The sequence below is a fragment of the Vicugna pacos genome, chromosome 3 (genome assembly GCF_048564905.1).
Source record: "Vicugna pacos chromosome 3, VicPac4, whole genome shotgun sequence".
Classification (NCBI taxonomy): Eukaryota; Metazoa; Chordata; class Mammalia; order Artiodactyla; family Camelidae; genus Vicugna; species Vicugna pacos.
The window spans coordinates 115813239-115838017 of NC_132989.1; positions in this window are offsets into that span (position 1 = coordinate 115813239).

The window sequence follows — 24779 nt, forward strand, 5'->3', positions numbered from 1 at the left end:
GCGGTACCCAAGCGCGCACCACGCTGACGCGGCAGTGACAAGCAGGGAGTGAGCTGTGCAGTGGCTGAAGCACACGCTTTTCTCATATGATAGCCCAGAGCTGTTATTTCCGGGCTACGGAGAGCACCTGTCGAAACGTTGTTCAGGAACGTCAGCCGGCAAACACTGCGGTTTTCAACTCAGGGCCTCTAAGGCTGTCACGTTCATGTCATGACCCTCAGAAGGGGGAAGGAGTGTGGAGGAGCACAAGTGAGGGGTTCTGATGCTCTGGATGAAGGGGGTACACAGCACTGCTCACGTTCCGTTGCCCAGAGCTTAGTCACAAGGTCACACCAGACTCCAAGGGAGGCTGAGAGATGGGTGTGGCTCTGTGCTCAAAATAAGAGGGGAGCTGGATGGTGACGGACGCCAGCGCTCTCCGGAGAGTTTACTCTGATGGCCACCAGGCATCCCTTTGTGCCTCCTTCTTATGTAAACTCTATTATTTCCCCAGTGGGACACACCCCAAGTTTCATTTGGACACTGGATTAGAACTTCAACATATCTTCTGGGGACACGCAGTTGACCCCCTATCAGAGTGCCAACAAAGAGAGCTCTGCCCCCACTGAGCAGCACTGTTGGGTGTGTGCCCGACACCTTTTCACCTTGCACGGCCACCAGCTGGTGACCTAGAATTCATTCCCTGAACAGAAAACAAGGCTCCCCCACAGGAACTCTGCCTCCGTTCACCTGATAGGACCTTCCGTCTTAGTTTCATCTCCAAGTTTGCCTTCAGATCGGCCTCATCTTCTTTCAGGGCCTTACTGACTTACCAGTCTGCATTATCAGCAAATGTGATTTTGTGGGGAGAATGTACAGAGCACAATCTCTCTTCCCCTAGGAACTTTCTCCTTCCATCATTACCCCTCCTGCGTCTCTAGGAGACAGACGAGATCTCCGGTGTTTGATTCAGCTGTGCCTGGTCAGTTCTCTTCTCCTGTTATCCCAGCAGCAGCGGCCTCTGTCTCCAAATCTGCCAAGTCAAACCGCAACTGCAGGGGCTGCGCCGCGTCTGGGTTCAGAGCTCATGGGAGGAGGCACCACAGCAAACTGGATCTGCAGCCGGAGGAGAATAACTCAACCCTCCTGGTTTTATCTGCACAGCATTTAGTTTTTCCAGTGGATGCTGTTGGATTTACCTTCTCATCATGACTAACTCTTTGGGGAAGAGCCCCTTTGGATCTGAGACTTTTTTTCTTCCAGCCACGTGATTGAGAAGGGAAGGCCACCTGAGCTTTGCAGACCCTGGCCCGCGTCCCGCAGTTGGCTGGAGAGGGCGCTGAGGGAGCCGGGCTGGTCTGTGCTGTGATGGGGAGGGTGGGTCTCAGCTATGTCTGCAGGAGGCGGGAGCACGTGAGAGAACTGGATCACACTCCTTTACTTCTGTCTTACTATTTTTACATTTACTGTGTTTATAGAACAAGTGACACTGGCTTTCTGTTTCTGGTAGTGACAAAATTTCATTGGAACATACATTTACTAAAGTGAGAGAGTTGATTTAAAAAAAACAAGACCGTGAAGTAAGTAAGAGGCATAGCCCGAGAATGACTTAGCTTTGGAAAACTGAGCACAGAGAACTAGCAATTCAGTCTTTTTAACAGGACGTTTAAAAATCTTCCTTAAGTCAGTTTCATAGTTTGCGTCTTTCTAGTATTTTGTCCGTTTCATCATGTTAACCCAACTTGCTGGCTTTCTGCTGTTTGTAGTTTTTCCTCCCAAATCTTTATTTCTGTAAGGTTGGCAATGATTCCCCTGCTCTTCCAACCCTGATTTTAGTGTTTGAGTTCTCTTTTCTTCCTGGTTGCTCTAACTAAAGGCTTGTCAATTTGCTGGTTTTTTCCAAAGAGCCAGAGTTTTTCTTTCATTAGTTTTGTTTTTGTGCTATTTCACTAATTTCCACTCTAATCTTTAATATTTCCTTCCTCTCCCTGGTATGGTTTCTGTTTGTTTTGTTTTTTGTAGTGTTATAAGATAAAATATTTGTTAATGATTTGAGATTTTTCTTCTTTTTTTAAAATACAGGGGTTTCCAGCTGTACGTCTCACCCTAAGCGCCACTCTCACCACCCCCCCCCCCACATTTCGGTGTGTTGGGTCGTCATTTTCATTCAGGTTAAAGTATTTTCCAATTTATCTAGTGGTTTCTTCTTTGACCCATTAGTACTTAACTGCGTGTTGTTGGAATTTTCACACGACATGAACTTTCAGAGTGCCTTTGTGTTACTGATTCCTAATATCATTTCATTGTGGTCGCATTATTACACTTTGCATGACTTTGATCTTACACATTTATTTAACTTGTTTTATGGCTTTAAGATGGCCTATCCTGGAAAATCTTCCATATGACCTAAAAACATTGTTTGTTTTGCAGCTCGTAGGTGGAATGCTATATATACATGTTGGTTGGCTCCATTTGGTTTATAGTGTTCTATTTCCTTGTGATCTTCAGCCTCTCTTTTTCTATCCATCGCTGAGAGCGAGGTGTTAAAGTTTCCAGCTATTGTTGTTGAATTGTCTGTTTCTCCCCTCAGTTTGGTCAGTTTTCACTCCATGTGTTCCAGCAGCTTTGCAGTTATGTGCACATATGTTTATCATAGTTACAGTTTCTTGATGGACTTGATGCTTTTGTCATCATAAAAAGTCTTTTATCTGTAGTAACACTTTTCTTGATTTGTTTTAATATTTATTTTCTTTGATACGTCAGCGTTCTTATGGGTGCTGTTTACCTGGCACATCTTTTTTCTATCCTTTTGCTTTCAACCTACTTGTATTTTGAAATTAAGGTGCGTCTCCTGTAGACAGTATACTCTTGGACCTTATTTTTAAATCCCATATGATGTTACAGTCTCTGCCTTTTGCTTTGATTCTTTCATTCATTCACATTTTACGTTACTGTTGATATTGTTCAAATTGTGTTTGCCACTTTACTTTCTGTTTTCTGTACGTCAGGTGCTTTTCTGTTCCTCTGTTCCTCATTTACTGCTTTCTTTTGAATTAAGTGAACGTTTTTAGAGCAATATTTGATTCCTTTAATGATTATTTTTTACCATATTATTTGAGTTATCTTAGTGATTATTCAACGGTTTACTTATCAGAATCTACTTCAGATTTATACAAACTAAATTCCAGGAAGACTTGTATAGACATAAATGCTCTCTCCTCATTTCATGTGCTATGACTATTATATACATTACTTCTTAGGGTATTATAAACCTGACTGTACAGTATTATAATTACTACCCTATAATTTTCTCCTTTTAAAGAAGCAGGGGGGGAGAAAGAAAGGACATATTTATAGAGCTGGCTTTTAAATACATGAGCTAAAGAAGGCCTTTATATTTTGGCTGTATGTTGTTTATTTCTTCATGGCAGACTGAGACAGTTAGCTCAAAAACCCTTTGATGTTAAACTCAAAACGTCACAGGGATAATACTAAAGTATAACTCGTTAAATGTTTAACTAGGATGTTATTTTAATGAATTCCAGATAGATTACTTTCTGATTCTCTAAACAGGAATAAAGACTAACAATCAAAGGGTGCTGCTGTGTCACTGTTCCCTGAGACACCCCCTAGTTACTTAGTTACACTTTTGTGGAAAGTTTCTTTTTTTAAGTTACAAAATTAAACACTCTGGCATACTTAGAAGGCAGATAAATTCTTGGTAGACACCCCAGGATTCTGCAGCATCAAGAGATAATTTTCTCTAGAAACTTTATGGTCAACTGTTACCAGTCAGAGTTGTTTGCTTTATCAATTATATGAACGCTTCTCATCATTCTAATAAGTGCATATTACAAAATAGACATCTGACATGCAGAAATGAACTCTGTTATAGAAGCACGTATAACAAAGAGCCATAACCCGACGGGACAGCAAGTCAGGGATGGTTTATCTGAAGAATGAAATATAGAAATTAAGTGAGCAGCAAGCCAAGCATATGGAACCAATAATGTGTGTGAATGTCTGGTGGCAGGGAGGAGGGACGCTTTTTGTGAGGAGCAGAGCAAGGACCTGGTGGCAGAAGCCCAGAGGGAAAGCAGCAGGATACGGTACTGAAGACACACACACAGAGCAGATCGCCGGGGACGCGCAGGCCACGCTGATTCTTGGTTGCTATTCCACGGGAGCAACGGGTGGCATATCTGGGTGTTTCAGGCAGAGACATAACATCTTCTTATTTGCATTTGAAAATGATTATTCTAGTTTTTGTGTGGAGAATTAAATTGGAAGGGAAGCAATGATAGTAAGTTATTAACTGCTTTAGAAGACAAGGGGGAATGGTTTGAACTGGGTTTGTGTGATTATGGGACACACAATCCATGCAGATGGAGGAAACGATTTGGATATTGAGAATAAAAGGAGAAGCGTGGCCTAGACAGAAAACCAGGGGGGGAAAAGCAGTAACATTTGCATGAAATTTAAATCTTCAAAACTCTTGGTTAGAACACCTCCATGTCCCAGAACCAGCTGATTTTAAGGACATATGGTGATGGTGGTATCTGATGGGGATTGTAAATACTTAAATTCAACAGCCACAGCAATAAAATCTTGTTAAGTCTAAATCATGTTGAATTGAAAGAATTTTAAGTTTGGTTTCCCATCTCATCTTCCCTTCCTGTGTTGTGCTGTGTGGGGACATGACTCTCACAGCATCTACTCAGCGAAGAGCTTTCAAGAAGTGATTCTCCATCAGCCCCAAATGACAAGTTGCCTCTATGGGCTTCTCTTTCTTTGCAGAACTGCACCCCTGCTCCCCATCACTATTAACCACTCCTCTCCTGCTGGTGTGGATCAGGGTTGAGTAAACTGGTGGGGCATTTCTGGCAGTTGCGACTGCCTGAGAGCAGCACGGGTCCTGTTTCATGCCATCGCAGGGACGTGAAAACTCTCTCTAGATGTGGACGAGGTGTAATTTCACAATGTACTGACGTCCTGGAGACAGTCGTTCTCAGTTGTGAGAGTCTGTTCTGCGCAGGGTTGAGGCTGAGCAGCGATCCCGTCCTCATCTCCCTAGATGCAGCAGCGTCCCTCCAGGCACGACAGTCAGAGCTGCCTCCAGTCAGTGCCAGCTGTCCTCTGGAAACCAAGATCGTCCCTGGGGGAGATCCACTGGCTTAGGTTTTTAAATCAGCTTTTTTTTTTTTTGGCTTTGTTATGGGTGCTGTTGATCATCGTCACAAAGGAGACTATTAGTTTTATGCATAATTATTAAAAATATGCTCTTAACTTTGTCTAATCAACAATTTTAGTTTGGGTACTTAAATAAAGGAACGTTTGATTCTATCATAGCCAAAATGTAATGTTCCAAGATGAGAAATCGGTTAAACAAATGTGCTATGTGACTACGATGAGTTTCAAAACACTCATTACAAATACAAGCAAAAGACTTGTTGCCATGGGAAAATGCTCCTGATAAAGTGCGAAGCGAGGAAAAAGCAACTATAAAGTGAGATGCAGAGCAAGATGTCAAAAATACGTGCATGTCTATGTTCATACAGCCTGCAAAGATATATACCGCAGCATCAAGGGAGAGTACCTTCGAGTGGTGGCGTTATAGATGGCTTTAGTCATTTGTATTTCCTTTGTGCCTTTCCCATTTTTGAACTTTCTTGCATTAGAAGTGCACTACGTTGGCCATGAGAACAAAACAGCACACCATAAATGTCATTCTTTAAAATGATCACATTTATGGAAATTCTTGCATTTTGTATTCAATATCTACTTACCTCTGAAATCATGACTGAAAACACCATTATATTCCTACAAATAACACCCGACCTGCACACAGTTCAAAGGATTTTCATTGTGGTAAAGACACGCATCAGCCTAATCACAGTCATTCAAAAGTGATAATTTAAAGGAAAGAGAACTTCTGAACTCTTAGCTTTCATATCCATGGGACTCTCATCTTTGTATGTAATTAGGGGAAAAAAAAAACAACGCAGTTACTAAACTGATGAGGGAAAAACTCTTGCTATTTTTCCCTGCCTATAAAAGCAACAGATAATTACAGGGAAAAACACATTAAAATACAAAGAAAAATGGACAAGTTTTAACGGGACTTTTTCCTGAAAATGAGACTTTGCAATATATATTATTTTTCTGCTTTGATAGTGTTGCTTAAATGTTCTGCTTACACAAGAACATTTTCTAAGGAAGTTCAATATCAATGATACAATGGACTATTTGCTTAGTAATGGAAAATATAGACACAATAATATCTCCAAAACAATACACCTGGAGCTTGTTTCAAATATTTTCAGACAGTTCTCATTTTATAGCATCTGAGTTGCATCAAAAAGATATCCTATTTTTTAATGACTGTGTGCTATTATGATGTATTATTAGCATGCCAACCTGACTGGCCGTGAAATGTGTGATTGACAATATTTTGCTTCCTCCTCAGAATTCTGAAGTCCATTTTAGAATTATTTGAACAGTGCAAACTTGGTAATATGTTCAAAGAAGTTTACTCCTGGTTGCTTTCAGTACATTCTAGAACAGACAGAGAGGCACTTGGCATCATTCTGCTGATCTTAGCAATCTTCTCAAAGTACTAATAAAAAATCCTTAGAGGGGAGGTAATAGCTCAGGGGTGGAGCGCATGCTTAACAATCCCCAGTACCTCCATTTAAAAAATAATTAAATAAACCAAATTACCCACCCCACCTAAAAAAAAACAAAAACAAACAAACCCCTAAGGGTTAGCATTTGAAAGGGATCATCCAAACTGGTCTGCTCAGCCAGGGTATTAGGGAAGTAAACAAGATAAGAGTTGACTAGGCTTTGTATGAAAAGGATGTGCACTTTTGGTCAGGGGCTAGAATATTGTGGTGACCACATCTCCCGCCATGACTAAATGAAAACATGTATATTATGAACACCACAGAAATATGTTAAAGACATTTACTTACCATATGATCCAGCAATCCCACTTCCAAGTGTATATCCAGGGGGAACTCTAATGTGAAAAGACACAGGCACCCCAATGTTCACAGCAGCACTATATACGGTAGCCAAGACATGAGAGCAATCTCAGTGTCCATCAATGGATGACCAGATAAAGAAGTTGTGGTGTATTTACACAATGGAATACTACTCTGCCATAAGAAAGAATAAAATAAGGCCATTTGCAGCAACATGGATGGCCCTGGAGAATGTCATTCTAAGTGAAGTAAGCCAGAAGGAGAAAGAAGAATACAATATGATATCACTCATATGTGGAATCGTAAAAAAAAAGGACACTATGAACTTACCTACAAAACAGAAACAGACATTCAGACTTAGTAAACAATCTTATGGTTACCAGGGAAAGGGAGTGGGAGGGGATAAATTTGGGAGTTTGATATTTACAAATGTTAGCTACTATATATAAAAACAAATTTACAAAAGTTTCTTTTGTATAGCACAGGGAACTATACTCAATATCTTGTAATAACTTTTAGTGGAAAAAATATGAAAATGAATATATGTATGTATATACAAGACTGGAACACTGTGCCATACACCAGAGACTGACACATTGTAATTGACTGTACTTCAATTAAAAAAAAAAGACATTTAATTCATTGGAATCCCAGAAAGAAGATAAGGAGAATGGAGCAGAAACAAAATTTAAAGAAAGATGGGAGTTATGCAAAACTGTTGAAAGACATTAATCCATATATTCAAAGACTTCAGAAAAACCCAGGGAAGATGAATACAAAGTCAGCCTCACCAAGGTACATCATAGACACACAGATTAAAAGCAAAACTGAAAGGGAACCCTTAAAAGGAGCCAGAGAAAAAGCTGTACCATTCTCAGAGAAGCAAGAATCAGAATGGTAGATGTATTTCCAACAGGAATCATCTCTAAAGTTTAAGAAACACCATCTACACTTCTGTACCTTGATAAAATATCCTTAGACATGAGGGCAAAATAAAGACATTACCATGCGGCAGGGTTAGCTCAGTGGTAAAGCCCATGCTTAGCACGCACGAGGTCCTGGGTTCAATCCCCAGTACCTCCACCGTAGAAAAAGTTATTATCAAGACATTATCAGATAAATCGAAGCTGCGAGCCATTGTCACCAGGAGGCCAACACTCTAAGAGATCATAAGAAAACTCCTCCCTACCAGCTGAAAGAAACACATGGTACAGAAACACAGGATCTCAGAAAGGAATGAAGAACACGGGAAAACAGACAGTTGTGTCTCCACAAAAGGAAAAGAGACTTATTACAGGTACACTAATAACAGCATATATTTGAAATTTAAAGTAAACATAAAAATAGAATACACGACACCCCTTGCAGTAAGTGCAGGAGAGGTGAGTTGACTTGCACGGCTGTAAGGTTTTCATGTTGTCCTTCAGAGGTAAAGTACTAACTCGAGAAAGATGTGAGGCATTAAGGGCGGATGCTGTCACCTCTAAATTATCCACTACAGTAACAATGCAAAAAAAAAAAAAGAGCTCAAATAAAATTGTACAGGTATTTTATTAACTGGAAGGGAAAAAAATCAGAACAGAGAAGCCATGAGACACTTAGAAAACAAAGAGAAATTTAACCATATTAGGAATTAAGTTTAATGTGAATGACTCAACAGTCCAGGTATAAGGCATACTTTAGACTGAACAAAAAATGCGGATCAAACTATGTGATGTTCGCAGGAGATGCAGTTTGTGTGTAAGAACACAGGCTGAAAGTTAAAGACATGAAAAGCATACACCGTTAGGCGGCTGCCCGGCCACCGAGGCTCTGTTAGTATCAGGCAGGCTTTAAGACAAGTAGTATAAATGAGGAACATTTCATGGTGAGAGAACAGTCAATTCAACTGGAAGACAGAATAATCCTAAATATGCATCTACCTAATACATCGCTTCAAAGCACAGAAGCAAGTGGTAGAAGAATGAAAGGACAGGAAAGTCAAAGGTCATAGTTGAAGAGTTTCACGTCGTACCTTCAGAAAGATTTATGCATGTGTGTATAACATAACTGAGCAAAAATCGATGAAGATACAGGATTTTGAAGAACAACTTTATCGAGGCAAAATTGACATACAAATAAACTGTGAGCATTTAGAGGATATCTTTTCAATAAAACCCACTGAAGCATCACTGCCATCCGTACAATGAACGAAGCAGTTGCCCCAGGCCTCCTTCACGCCCCTTTGTAATTCCTCGCCCATGGCTTCCTCTCCAGCCTCCATCTCAGACACAGGGCACTCATCCCATTCATGGCCCAATCACCTCCCAAAGGGCCCCCTCCCAGTACCATCACCTGGGCCGTTACACTTACCACATACGAGTTTGGGGAGCACACAGACATTCAGACCACAGCGACTAGTGTACATTTTCTAGAATTTTATATAAATTGAATGATACACCATGTAATTTTTTCAACATTTTTTCACTCAGCATGATTATTGTGAGGTTCATTCATGTTGCTACGTGTATCGGCAGTTGAGTTTTAAAATTTGATAAGCAGTATTTCATTGCATGGCTACAGCACAATCTGTGTATCCGCTCACATGTTTTGACTGTTTGCAGTTTGGAGCTGTTGCACATAGCACTGCTTCAAGCATTCATGTGTAAGTCTCTCATGGGTATGGGCATTCCTTGGACAAACACCTGGGAGTGAATTATCCGGATCATCCAACTGGTGTATGTTTAACTTTTTAAGGAACTGACAAACTGTTTACCAAAGTGGTTGCACTGCCTAACACCCCAAACAGCAACACATGGGGGTTTAACTTCCTTCACCTCCTTAGTTACACTGGGAATGGTCAGTACTTAGCCATTCTGATACGTTTTTACTGACATGTCCTGATTTTGATTGGCATTTCCCTAATGACTAATGATGACATGTTTCTTCACACGCTTATTTTTCATCTGTACGCATTCTCTGGTGAAATGTTTATTCAATACTCTGGTCCATTTGTATTATTTATTTTCCCATTGAATTTTGAGAGTTCTTTGTACATTCTGAATATAAATCTTTCCAGATACATAATTTGCAAATATTTTCTTCCAATCTGATTCTTGCATTTTATTGCTTTTTAAAAAAAGTTTTTTCTTTAAGGCAGAGGTTGTTAATGTATCAAATTTTTTTTCTTTTAGGTATCATGCTTTTGAATACAAGAAATTTGTCTAACCCAAAGTCATAGAAATTTTCTCCAATGTTTTCTTCTAGAAGTTTTAGAGTTTAAGATTTTACATTTTAGAGAGGTCTGTGATTTATTTTGAGTTAATTTTTGTGTGAGTGGTGAGGGATGGATTGAGGTTAGTTGTTTACATATAGATATACAATTATTCCACCATCATTTGTTAAAAAGTTTTTTTTCTTTCCCTACTCAATTACTCTTGCACGTTTTCCCAAGATCAAATGTATATATATAATCACAAAATATATTTTATGTATGTAATTTTATGTATTTATTACACATATGTATGGATCTATTTCTGTGCTCTATTCTGTTCCATTGATCTGCTTTTCAATATTTACACAAACACTGTGTTATTCTGATTACCTTAGCTTTATCATGAATTGAAGTAAGGTGATTCAAGTCCTCTAACTTTGTTTTCTCTTGTTCACATTTGTTATGACTGTTCAAAATTTGTGTTTCCATACGAATTTTGTAATCAGGTTGACAATTTCTACAATAAGCTGTTGGAATTTTTATGGGGACTGTGATGAATTTATAGAATAATTTGGGACGATACACATTTTCATCATACTGAGTCTTGTTTTATAAATGAGCCAAAAATGACCTCCTTTGTTTTGATCCCAGGTTGTTTATTTGTTCACTGCAGGCTGAGACCTGTTAGCTCAAAAACCCTGCAGCACCAAACTCAAATTTTCACACAACCTATTATTTAAAAATAGCCCAAAAGATCAAGCAAGCCATTTAGAGCCTGTCTGCTTTGCATACCTGATGAAACCTCACCTCCCATCTGTTGGCCATTGGAAGACAGAGCCTTGGAGTCGTAAGACCTCAAGAGACAGGTACCCTTCCAAGCTCTCTGTCTGAGGGACTCCCTGCTGTGCTGCTGGGTGCCGTCACTTAGACAGGTGAGCCTGACCCTCTCTCCCCCAGGAGTTCCCTTGCCCTTCCCTCCTCTGGATGGTGGTCCCACAGTCGTACACTTGTGAGTGGTTTCATGCTGGGAGGGGCTCCTCGTCACACAGCCCTGTCCAAGCATGCACGGTAAAGCTGGTTGTGTGCTCCACCTGGTCACAGCTTTTTCCCGAATCAGCTCCCACGGTCGCCCACCCACACATAGGGCACACCTCTCCTCTTATTTAGGATTTCTTGAACTTCTCCCAACCCCGTTTTACAGTTTTCACCGCACAAGTCTTGAACAACTTTGGTCAGATTTTTGCCTAGGTATTTCATATTTTTGACACTGTTAGAGGTATTTTAAGTCTTATTTTAATGTGTACATTTTTGTTAGCATCCAGAAGTACTATTGCTTTTCTCGTATTTCCTCATTCTGCTGCTGCAGTTACGGAATGCAAGCTTGTGTGCCCGTCACACAGTGAGGGTGAACGAACTGAGCTGTTGGAGTCTGGAGCAAAGAAAGGTTTATCGCAGGTCTGGGCAAAGAGAGTGGGTAGCGTGTGCCCCCAGACCCCGAACTCCCTGAAGGGTTTCAGCAAAGCATTTTTAAAGATCAGGTGGTGGGGGTGGGGGTGGTCACAGGGTATGTGATCAGTGTGTGCACAACTCTCTGATTGGTTGATGGTGCGATCACAGGGCGGTTAACGTCACCAGTCCTGGGGCGCCAGTAGGTCTGGGGCTGGTGATCACCAAGTAGCTAATGTCCTCCATGAGACGGTGCTCTCAGCAGCTGTGAGACAGCTCAGGACGTGAGCGCCAGGCGCTAACATCTAGGGACGTCGGAGAGGAGCTACAGCAGAGGGTACGGGGCAGGCTGTCCCTGGGAGGCCCCATAGGGCACTGCTCGGTCACACTACCTTACGGAACGCACATAATACATCTGCTAACTGTATCTGTAGACCCCATACGGTTTTCCACAGTTTCTAGATCTTAGCTACATTTCACCAGTTAAGCCAGGGGGGTTGGAATTTTCTTTTTGGAAAGGCTTTTGAAGAACAAATTCAATGTCTTCAAAAGACATAGGGCTAGTCAGGTGATTTATTTATTTCTTCTCAATAAATTTCAGTTCATCTTCCAGGGAGCTTGTTTACTGCGACCAAGTGGATGGAGTTTTAAGCATAAGGTGTTCAGTCCATCACGCTAACATTGCAGGTGTGCCTGATGGCAGCGTTCCTCACTGTCTGCCTACTGTCTCTGTCTCTGCCGCCTCCCCTCCCCCCGCCATGTGTCTGGCTAGAAGCTTATCAACTTTGTTGATCTTATTAAAGAACTACCCTTCAGCAACATTGATTTGAGATCTTTTTTTTTCTAATATAGGTATTTATTGCTCTACATTTTCCTCTTAGCGCTCCTTTAGTGGCATGTCACAAATTTTGGTGTGTTATGTTTTTCTTCCCATTCAGATTAATATACTTTCTAATTTCCCTTCTGACTTCTTGGAACTATCTTGAATTGTGTTATTTAAATTTCAAATATTTTGGAAAAGTTTCATCTGTTACTAATTATTAATTTATTTCTGCTGTGGTATGAACGTATTTTTTATGACTTGGATCTTTTTAAATTTATTGAGACATTTTACAGTCAAAACTTCGGTGTATCTTTGTAAGTTCTCATGTTCAGTTGAGAAGAATGTGTATTCTGCTGATGTTATTGTTTCATAAAAATTAATTAGGTCTAGTTGGTTCATAGTGTTGCTTGAAACTATTCTAAGAAGAAAATAAAGATCTATATATTTCTCTATCTACATTGCTTCCATGATTTAAAAATGCCTAGCATTTTTGCTGCAGTAAAAATGACAAAATTTGTAGTACCTTGGAACCAGTTTATTGTCACTTGTGCTAAGTGGAAATGTGAAGTAGTTAAAATGTCTTACAGATAATTTGCTGATTATACAGATAACCACTTTCTTTTTTTTTTTAAATTCCATTCTTTGTTTTAATTCATGTGGTAGTGTTGTCCTCTACTTTTTGATCCAGCAGGTTCATGGTGGAAATTAAAATGTCAAGTTTCTTTTAAGGAACTTTTAAAGACTATCAGTTAAGTTGTATTTCATAAGTGGTAAAGAAAGTCTTCATGTTAGGAAAAATCTTGTTCAGCACAGTAGTAACTGGCTGAAAAAGTGTAAATTATGTCAAAACGAGAATGTGATATTATTAGAAATAAAGAGGTAAAGGATATTTCCCTCAGTTAAGCAATACAACTGGAACTTTTTACTCTTTAACATGACTTTTATAAATGCATGGTTAATAATTTTACTTGCTGTTACTAATTAATAGCTTATTAATGTTTTCCTCACTTCTAAGAATACATTTTAAATGACGAAAAATTGTCCAACAGCTTTAATTGAAAAATGAAACTAGATATTGAGTAAATTTTATACTTCTTTTATTAAAAATGCTTAGGAAAAAACTTGCTGTGTATTATAAAAATATTTGAGGAGCAAATCATGCCAGTTTTAAACACATTTTTCAGAATATAGAAAAATATGAACCATTTTCTAACTTTATACTAAAAGCTGGCAAGGACATTACAAGTTAAGAAAATTATAGATCAATATCCTATGAACAAAAATCCTTCATAAAATGTTAACAAGTCAAATCTAGGGATAAATTAAAGGGATAATATTTCATGGTCAAGTGAGATTTATTCCATGAACAAAAAGTTGGTTTCACAACTGAAATTCAATCAAAGTAATTCACTCATGAACAGATAAGGGAGAAGGTCCATTTATTTGTCTCAATAGATAGAGAAAAGGAAGCTGATAGAATTTAATATCCAGCCATATTAGAATCTTTCTGAAAAAAATAGGACTAAGAAAGGAAATTCCTCAGGCTAATAAAGGGTATGCTGAATAATCTAGAGCTGACATCACAGTTAATATTCAATAATTTCTTCTTATATTGTGGAAAAGACAAGGACATTCACCATCACTGAGTTTCTTCAACACTGTATGGGAAGTCTTAGCCACTACAATGAAACATGAAAAAAAAGTTAATAACATTTATAACTGTTAGAAGTAAAACTTGTTTTATTTTCAGATGACATGACTGTGTACATTCAGATCCAGAATAATCTGAAGACAAAACAAAAACTAATGAGTAAATTTAGCAAGGCCATAAGATACAAGGTCAACGAACAAAAATAATGTATATTTTGAGATTCAGCAAAAAACAATTAAAAAATTAATAAAAAAAATTTTAAATGCAAGTAACATTTTCAATAGGATCAAATCATTTAAAACTTTAGGGACTAATTTAACAAGAATATGCCAGATCTCTTTACTGAAAACTACAGACTATTACTGGTGAAAATTAAAAGAGACTTAAGTATGTGATGGAATAAATCAATAAAGAAGAAGAAAAGGTGTTTAATGTCAATACTCTTTAGGGAAATGCAGACCAAAGGCACAGAGTCACAACTCCACACCCTCTAGAAGGTCATGATGACTCAGACAAGGGTGGGCAAGGAAACGCAGCAATGCTCTTACGTGTGCTGTTGGACGTGAGAAAGCCATGAGCTCTTTGGAAGACTGTGTCTGGCAGTTTCCATCCAAAATAATATTAAAATTAATGGACTTTGGAATTCTACTCTTAAATGCATATAAGGGAATATAAATAGATTCTACAATTCATTTACTGGAGTGTTCATAGCTTTCCTATGCACAAAAGTCAAAACGAAGAAAAACTCAGATACTCACCAACAGGTAAGTGGGTAAGAATCCATACACAGCAGACTATTATGCAACAATTTAAAAATAAACTACTGGTAAATGCAAAAATATGGAAAGCTCTTAAACGTATTTGTTGAGTGAAAATGACCAGATGTATAAAATTGAATATCCTGATTCCATTTATATGAAGTAAAAACAAAACAAAACCAAGGCAAAGCAAACAAAAAATCAGAATGAACTGATATGTATTGAAGTCAGAATAATGGGTACCTTGGGGGACAAAGACTTTAAAGTTGTACTAGGAGCTCCCACCCAGTGTTTGTTTATTTTTCCACACTGAAAATGATAGGATTGGATGTAAGCCATATATATCTCATGAACACATTGAAAGTATCTATAGAAGGATATTTCTTAACCTGGAATCGTGTAAAAACAATGAAAAGAATTATTGAGAAAAACAGATCTTTAAATTATAATACAGTTTTTGTCAGTAGCCAATCTGACATTTTTAACACAGCGGAGAGACCACCGCAGCTGGTTAGAAGCCAATCTCTCTTCCCTAAAAGCTTCAGCAACACTATATACAATAGCCAAGACATGGACACAACCTACATGTCCATTGAGAAATGACTGGATGAAGAAGTTGTGGTATATTTATACAATGGAACACTACTCAGCCATGCAAAAGAATAAAATAATGCCATTTGCAGCAACATGGATGGACCTGGAGAATGTCATTCTAAGTGAAGTAAGCCAGAAAGAGAAAGAAAAATACCATATGCTGTCACTCGTATGTGTAGTCTAAAAAAGGAAAAAGGAAGACATTAACAAACTCCTCTACAAAACAGAATCAGATGTAGTAGACAATCTTACAGTTACCAGGGGAAGGTGGGTGGGAAGGGATACATTTGAGAGTTTGAAATTTGCAAATGATAACCACTATATACAAAAATAGATAAATAACCAAATTTCTTCTGTACAGCACAGGGAACTCTATTCAATATCTTGTAACAACCTTTAATGAAAAAGAATATGAAAATGAATATATGCATATATATGCATGACTGGGACATTATGTGGTACACCAGAAATTGACACATTTTAACTGACTATACTTCAATAAAAAATCAAAAAAAAAAATAAAATAAAAGCCTCAGAAACTCTTCAACCAGGGCAGTCCATTAGAAAGAAAACAGGGGACGATATATCATGTAAAATTTTCTAGTAATCACATTAGGAAATTTAAAAGAAACAGGTAGAAGTAACATTAATAATGCATTGTATTTAACCTAGTATATCTGAAATATTATCATCTTAACATGGAATCAAAATTAAAAATTAATATAGTATTTTATGATCTCTTATTCCCACCAAGTCGTTGAAATCTGGTGTGAATTTTACATGCAGTACATCTCGGTCTGGACCACCCATATTTCACGTGCTCACAGGCCCAGTGTCTAGTGGGGACTGTGCAGGAGGACAGGGGGAGGAAGGACATTTCCATCTTAGTTTTGTGCTTTTTTTTTTTTGTTGACGGGGATGGGGTTGTGGGAGGAGAGTGGGCATAGGAAGCACAGAACCCAAATGCACATCTTTTTATTTGCCATTTAGTCAGCAGTTTCTCCTCAATTTTAGCTAGTCTTCCATGAGTTTTGAACCTGCATATATTTCTCAATTTTGTTCACACTATGAGAGGCTTAAAAAAAAAGATCCTGAGTGATGCCTATAGTATTTCCTTTATATGTCAGTAGGATAACTAATGAAATATGCGGTGTCTTTGCCATGAGCAATCTCTAAATGCCACACCGAATTTTGGTAATCACGTAGGTATTTAATAAAACCCCCTAGAATCTATCGTGGGGGGAATTTTAAGGTTCTGGTTTCTAGTTGGCAGGAATCTGATTTTTTTCCTCTGTTAAAAAAAGGGGGGACTGTATTTACTCATCTGAAGCATATCGAACCCTGAAAATTTCCTGGGATTTCGGAAGGACTGGAGTTTCTGAGCGCCACGCTTGCATCTTGCACTCATGTCGTGAAGCGAGGGGCCTTCGTCCACCATCCTCCCTCGTCAGGACATTGTACCTCTTACCTGTACTCCCTCTCCTCTGTTGTGCTCCTTGATGGAGAAGATGGAACAGGAGAATCAGTTTCTAAGTAGTTCTGCTTCCTCTCCTGTCATCTGTTAAAATTAAATCACCGACCACAAACTATGCTTTCATCTCCATTTTCCTCTTATTTTACCCAAAATACAGAGAGAAACGAGGCTTATTATTTTGATATGTCATATAAAGCTTTTTATCATGTGGAAGATTAACTCTCCTGGAAGATGGATTATGATCATTTATCCATGGGTCCACACGGCTTCTTTAATCTTCGCTATTCAGTCTACGAGAGTTGGAGCTGAGCAGACATCTAGTGAAGTCACGGGTGCTGCATAAAGTCAGCGCAGCAGAAATTAAGTGCCGACCAGCCTGTGCTCAATAACATGGCAGATTCAAAACGAACATTTTTTTGATTAAACAGCTGACATTTTTAGAGGCAGAACGTCACTGGCTTCATAGACCTGTCTTTATTGTTATTGTTATTATTGCTTAAACTTCTATGTTTCCTGGGTCCTGCACTGTGACAGTTCTAACTTATGCTAGAAGCCTGTCCTCAGTCTTGAAAAAAATTAATCTTGCCTATTTGGTAAAAAGAACTCTGGACAGGCATGGGCAGGTCTGTTGATGCAGGTGCTAAAGACTATTTCAAAAGCTGAAGTCAGAAAAACATTATAAGAACACAGTCCTTTTCTGTATTTAATAACCACAGAAATCCTGTTCTGCGTATAATTACTTTATGAGGTTACTTGTCAAAGTCCATTTTGGAGAAAGTTTTAATGTCTCTCTTGTAGAATTACAGTATTTAATTTCATAAAGCTTTTTATTGGAACTGGTCATCGTGGATAACAGTATTCAGACTGATATCTTTAACTCTGACTATAGATAAAGCGTCTACTTGTTTTTTGTTAGACCAAAGGGTCTTAGACCATCATGTTTTCTTCTCCTTTATCCTTTGAAGTAACTATGCCAATGACTCTGGCAGATTCCATAGTTTAAAACAGCGTGCACACAGTGGAGCCAAGGAGAGGAGCAGGGGGGCTACTGCACCCCGCAGATCTGCACAAAGTTCTCTCAGCATGGCTGGAGGGCAGTTTCTTGTTCTCCATCAGGAGTCTGCTGTCTCTGTGGCAAGTCTAACCAGGGACGAAAACGTGGTGCAGAAATCATGTGGGGGGTCTGCAGAGCTGTAGCAAGAGAGTTAAGAAAAACACAAGCATCCACATAAATTTTTCTCTCGGTGGGGGACTCACCAGGTTAAAAGCAATCTTGGTGATTTTTTCTATTCTTTCTGGTACAGATAATTTTTCACAGATTTGAAAATTTGATGAAACATACATCCCTCTTTTCTCGTGCAGATTGTAGAACATACGCCCAGCGATGGGGAGAGATGTTTTCTTGGTCACTAAGAAGCCAAATATTAGGTCGAGGTCCTCAAGAGAAAAACCACCACAATCTCGATTTCAGGCATCCTCTTTCTGTCAACAGTTCCATCGCTTCCTGTCTCCAGCTTTCCACTGGCAGGAACACTCCAACCCACTGGGAGGTTCCATCCACGGATTCCACAGCCACGCCCACGGCCTTTCACCACTGACTGAGAAGTCATAGAAAGAAAAATAACCTAGGGGTGCACAGAAGGTGAGGACCCTACAATTTCCCTCTTTTGATTGATTTCTGATTTTCTTAATTCTGTCAAATAAAAATATCAAATAGAGGACTAAAGAATCAGATCAAACATGATTATCAGTCTACACAGCCAGATCTTTCTCTTAGCCTGGGACCTCTCATCACTTCCTCTTATTTCTTCATGTAGACCGTTCTTTCTTTCCCATTCGAGGGATTTCACAAAACAGCATCATATTCTTTTTGTTTTTGTGTTTTACATGGCATGCTCACATTATTTATTTTCAAATTATAACATACCCTTAATGGCCAATAAGTTCACGTGTCTTTTTTTGAAGTACTGTTGTTCTACAGTGTTATATTAGTCTCAGGAGTACAACATAGTGATTCAATATTTTTATAGATTATAGTCCTCTTAACTTTATTATAAAATATTGGCTATATTCCTTGTGTTGTACAATATATCCTTGTATGTTATTTATTTTATACCTAGTGGTTTGTACCTATCAATGCCATGCCTCTATCTTGCCCCTCTCTCCTTCCTTCTCCCCGCTGGTAACCACTAGTTTGTTCTCTGTATCTATGAGTCTGTATCTATTTTGTTATGTTTCCTTATTTGTTTTGATTTTCAGATTTCACATATAAGGGAAAGCATATGTTGCTCTGTCTGACTTACTTCACTAAGCATAGTACCCGCCAGGCCCATCCATGTTGTTGTAAATGGCAAAATCGGGGAAGCCGTTGGAGCCCTGAACAAGTTATAGCCTTAGTCTCTGCTCGCTTTTTTTTAGAATTAAAAATACAAAATCTTGTAACACACAGGAAGCCATCATTTACAACACCATAAACTCATTTTTATATTTGATAAATAAAAATTTGGAACAATATCCAAGATGTATATAAAGAAAATTACAAAATACTAAAAAAGGTCTTTTAATTTTTGATCTTAAAACTGAAATTGGCTGCTGACTCTCCTCATTCTTGTCTCCTCTGATTGCTCTGTGAGTGAATGCCCAACAGTTGTAGTGTAAGATGGTTTCATTTCATTTAATTAACAGAGCTGGGTCTTTAGGGAATCTTCCCATTAAATCTGAGTTCTCTAAGTGGAGAAGTCGTTTCCAGAGAGGAGCCAACACAACCACACACTGACACTGTTATAGAAATAATTCCATGTTGAGGAGAGAACCCCCAGGGTAACGTTAGAGAAGTTTTAATCGTAGCTTCTAATTATGAGTCATAAGTCACTTCCACAATTCCTTGTGTCTCAGATATAATAAAAGGCATAATTAACAGTCAGTGATAATTCGCAGGCTGGTAGAGTTATACAGACAAGAAATCTGAATCTTGTACCCCAATAGAGGAAAATACTTTGTGGAACATCCTTCTACCTGGCTTGTTATGAACGATCATTTACCAAAGAGCAGGTCCTTCCAAAAGCGCTCGGGCTGTTACCCACCAACTGCTGAGAGGTTATTAAGGCTCATGGACGATGCGCTAAGAAACCTCACTCTTAGGAACAGAAATGACTGCTGGTTAAGGACTGGAACCCAGGTTGCAAGGGTTGCAAACCGCCGTGGGCACCCCACCCCCACCCCCGGGCTTGTGTAAGTCTGAAGCAAGTACTGCCAAATTTGTAATGTCTACACTCCGGTCAATGATTTTTATTCTCCTCTTCTTTACGTTGATTATTTTCCAGATTCTGTGTGATGGGGGACTATTCCTTCTATAACCAGAAAACAGTGTTCTGTATGAGGACTCCTGAGGCATTCAACCTTTCCCATATCCTTCAAGCTGCAATTCCAGCCAAATTCCCTCCTCTGGGATTTTTGGACCAACTGTCCCTGCAGTCCCTGGGCCCTAGGCGGTCAGCCTCACGCCTGTCTCCCTGTCTCTGCGTTTGGCCTCCTTCACGCCCCGCCCGCCACCATCACTGGCAGAGCCACCTATTAAAATGTGTCACCTTACCGTAGCTGTAAACCGATAAAACCCTTCCTCCCCTGACGTCACTTGGCATAATATACTGTTACAAAGTCAGTATTTCAATGAAGTAAAACACTCGGTAAACCGAGATTGTGACTTTGTCGTCTGAGTCCTGCTTCTGTTGGTGGAAACGGGGGGTGTGTCATGCAGAAGGGAGAAGGAAGCCACACGTGTGCCATACTCAGAAAACAGGGAACAGCTGTGATGGCGACATGGGAGACGCCTGCCCTCCGGCCTCGCACTTACAGTGTAAGGCGGGGTGTTCCTTCTTTTCATTTGCTCCTGGTCTTGCCTGTGCTTCTGTTTGCAGGTGGCCACTTTACCTGAGGTGCCCCGCAGAGCACCTGCGATGGGATACTTCTGCAGCCTCTCTCTGCCCGGTGTGATACTCAGCAGGGCCAGTCCCCCTCCTGCTGCCTTGCCTGAGTCAGGGAGCCTGGCCCAGCCCTACCCTCTGCAGCCTGTGGGCTTCAGCCCCATGGCCCCCTCGCAGCTTTGATCTTCTCGCCCAGTTCTCAGAGGGTGGCATTGCTTCTGATCTGCTGGTTCTTAAATTCCTTCCCTTGAACTCTGGAGATGCATTTTTTTTTTAAATTGAAGTATAGTCCATTTACAATGTTGTGTTAATTTCTGGTAGACAGCGTAGCGACTCAGTTGAGATAAATATGTGTATATATTCCTTTTCACATTCTTTTTCATCATAAGCCATTACAAGGTATTGAATACAGATCCTCGTGAAATACAGCAGGACCTTGTTTACCCAGGTTCGTGAAGATTTGCCCGGTAGCCCCCCTCATACAAGACCTTCTGTCCGAGTCAGCAGGTCTCCGTGCGGGCTGTCCACCTGTGGATGTGCCTGTGGGAGAGGCTGAGCTCTGCGTCCTCCTCCTCCGCCATCGTGAAGCCTCTCTCCGGAAATGCATCTTACCTCTCATTTCCTTTCCTTGTTGAGGGAAGACCTAACAACGCCAGCCCCTATGTGCGCAGCTCTCACTCATTCCTTTACAAAGACCTCTACATGCCAGAGATTTCTGCCTGCCTGTCTCTGGTGAAGACCAATTTCTGCGCTCCGGACTCACGTCTTAGTGTCCAGCCTCTCCGCCTCCGTGATCCACACTGATCTCAAAGTTATCATTTCCTAAAACAAACTCAGATGTCCTGGTCCTGCTGCTTATTGGCTGTGATCTCAGGCAAATTGCTTATCTGCCTAATGCGTCAGTTTCTCTTTTGTAAAATGGAGGTTGCAGTGAGGTTGTAGGAAGACACCACATGCTGAGTGCTTAGGAAAGTCCTGACGGCCGGTCCTAACTGACACGCTGGCGATTCCCAGTGCTGTCATCTCTTCTCCTGCCTCACACTGCTCCTTTTCCAGCCTTTTCCTCCTCAGCAAATGGCACCCCCAGCTGCTCAGGCGGCAGGCCCCAAACCAGCCCTAGCCTCTCATGTGCATTACCGAGATATGCCCATTGTCCAAAATGTGCTTTCAATATACCAAGATGCCTCCTTTCCAACGGTCTCTGCCATATTGCCTGGATTGCTAGGCACATCCTGGGTTCTTCTTTCCATTCTCACTCTCCCCCACCCCACTGCCAGTTAATATTTAAAAATGTGCACTTGGTCTCACCATCCCAGCCTCGAAGCGTCCGCAGCCTCATGTGACTCGGAGGAGCGCCCTGATGTGGCTGCCTTCCATGGCTTCTGGCTCTTTCTCTAATCACGCTCATCCCAGTAACTGTTCTCTGTGTCACTCACTAAGCAGCATGATCCAGTGAGGCCGAACAGGGTGCGCCCTCCCCATCCTATTCCCAGTGAGTGGCATGTAGTGGGTACTCAAGAAACCTGTGCTCAAGTAAATACAGAAAACTTTTGCTCTCAAATTAATTTTGAACATCACCTTTCTTTGGAGGTTGTATCTCAAAGCTGATGAATCCAGTGGCCTCTTCATGGCTTGAATTTCCTGGCTCTTGATTTTCTGATGACTTTATCTCACTGGAGTCATTATTTAAACCTGTGTGTGTGTGTGTGTGTGTGTGTGTGTGTGTGTGTGTGTGTGTGTGTGTCTATAACCACATCTTCTTTATCCAGTCATTTATCAATGGACATTTGGGTTGTTTCCATGTCTTGGCTACTGTAAATAGTGCTGCTGTGAACATCGGGGTACACAATGAAATGTTACTCAGCCATTAAAAAGAATGAAATAATGCCATTTGCAGCAACATGGATGGACCTAGAGATTATACCTTTAACTGAAGTAAGTCAGACAGAGAAAGACAAATATCATATAATATCACTTGTATGTGGAATCTAAAAAAATGACACAAAATTCTATTTACAACCCAAAACAGACTCACAGGCATAGAAGACAAATTATGGTTACCAAAGGGAAAAGGGCAGGTGAAGGACAAATTAGGAGTTTGGGATTAACAGACACACGTTACTATATATTAAAGAGATAAACAACAAGGACCTATTGTATAGCCCTGGGAACTATATTCAGTTTCTTGTAATAACATATAATGGAAAAGAATCTGAAAAAAAATTATATGTATGTATAGGTATAATACCGCAAATTAACATGTAAATCAGCTACACTTCAATAATTTGTGCCCACTTGAATTGTAACAAATGTGCCCAAGCAAACCAAGGGAAGAAGAACAGCCTTTTCGCACTCCCCCTCTGTCTCCTGGAAACCCGCCTGCCTCTGCTCCCCTGATCGCTCTTCCTTCTCTGCTGACTCTCAGGCAGGTGTGGCCTCAAGCTTTCTAGGCTTTGCCTTAGGCACCTGCTCCTTCCTGCTGGGGCTCTCTTACGGTGTCAACAACCTTCCTCCTGCCTCCAAGTCCTTCTTCAGCTTACACAGGTACAAATCTCACATGAAAAGAGAGACCCCAACCCTCACCCCCATCTGCATTCTGCCTTCTGCCCTTGCAGAAGAGCCCGGGCAGTGCCACCTCTTCCTTATAAATTCTGATCCCATGGTAATCCTACTAGACATTTGCCCTTGCTTTTGTCCCTTTTCTCCATGCACACGTCCAGTTTTTCCAGCACCGTTTGTTCAAGAGAGATTAATTTTTTTCATTAAGTTGCTTTGACCTCTTTCTGAGAAATCAATTAACTATATACATGAGTCTATCTCTGGTATTTTGGGTTCATTGATTTTTTTTTTAATGCTGACATCACTCTCTTGGTTACTATATCATTTCAGTAACTTTTAAAGTCACCTATTTTTTATATATTCCACTTTTGGTCTTCTACAAGACTGTTTAGCTGTTCTAAGTTGTGTTTCCATGACTCTAGAGTCAGCTGGTCATTTTCCAAAGAAAATCCTCTGGCAATTATGATTACAATTGTCTTGAACCTGTAATCAATGTGGGGAGAATTGGCATTTTTTATAATTCTGAGTTTTCTGACCTGCTAGCAGGGTGTGTCTATTTATTTGCATCTTTGTTCTTCAAAACTAGGGATGCTGGCAGTCACTCATGGCTACCAGACTCTGGGGTCCTCATTGTCCTCTTCGGTTATTTACTTTTTCCAATCATCATTTTGTTGAAACTCAGTCTCTGTGTCCTGATTACTGAATTGAGACTTGAGGACAGAGTTTCTGATGAAGTAGAAAAGGCAGCTTCATTTCTTTGCCAGGCAGAGAAGGTCACAGTGGGCTAATGCCTCCAAGACTGTGAGCCTGCTAGGGAGAGAAGGTGGGAGGTTTTATAGTAAAAGTTCAAGAGTTCAAGGGGCAGAGCTAGTTTCCATAGAGATCATGTACAGGATTACAGATTGTTGAAGTTGTTCTCATTTTTGCAGATGCAACAGTCCCCTTCCTTCTGCTGGGTGTGATGTTTGCTTCTGGCTTTGGGAATCTCCTAATATCCCTGTGCCTAGAACAAAGGGTGCCTAGGAAGGGGGTCTGTGGAGAAGTACTCTAGAGAAAAACTTGTACAGTTTAAAGTCAAGTTGATAAATTCTTCTAGCATCTTCGGCAGGTTGAGACCTGGGACCTCTTGCTGCAGTGTTTGCACAGGCTGGGACCTGCACCTCAAACAACAGAGTACAAAGGAACCACAAGGGACTGAAACTAACTGCAGACATGCCTAGTTGGGGTGAGTTAGAACAACAAGATTCACAAAACATCCAACTGCTGTTTCTGAGGTGGCAGGGGCAAAAGGCAGGGCCCTGGGCATGGTCTCCAAGCAGAGCATCACCAGGGGTTGGGTGGTCCATCTAAGCCTCCTCACTTCAGACCAACTCTGGTTGGCAATGGCATGAGA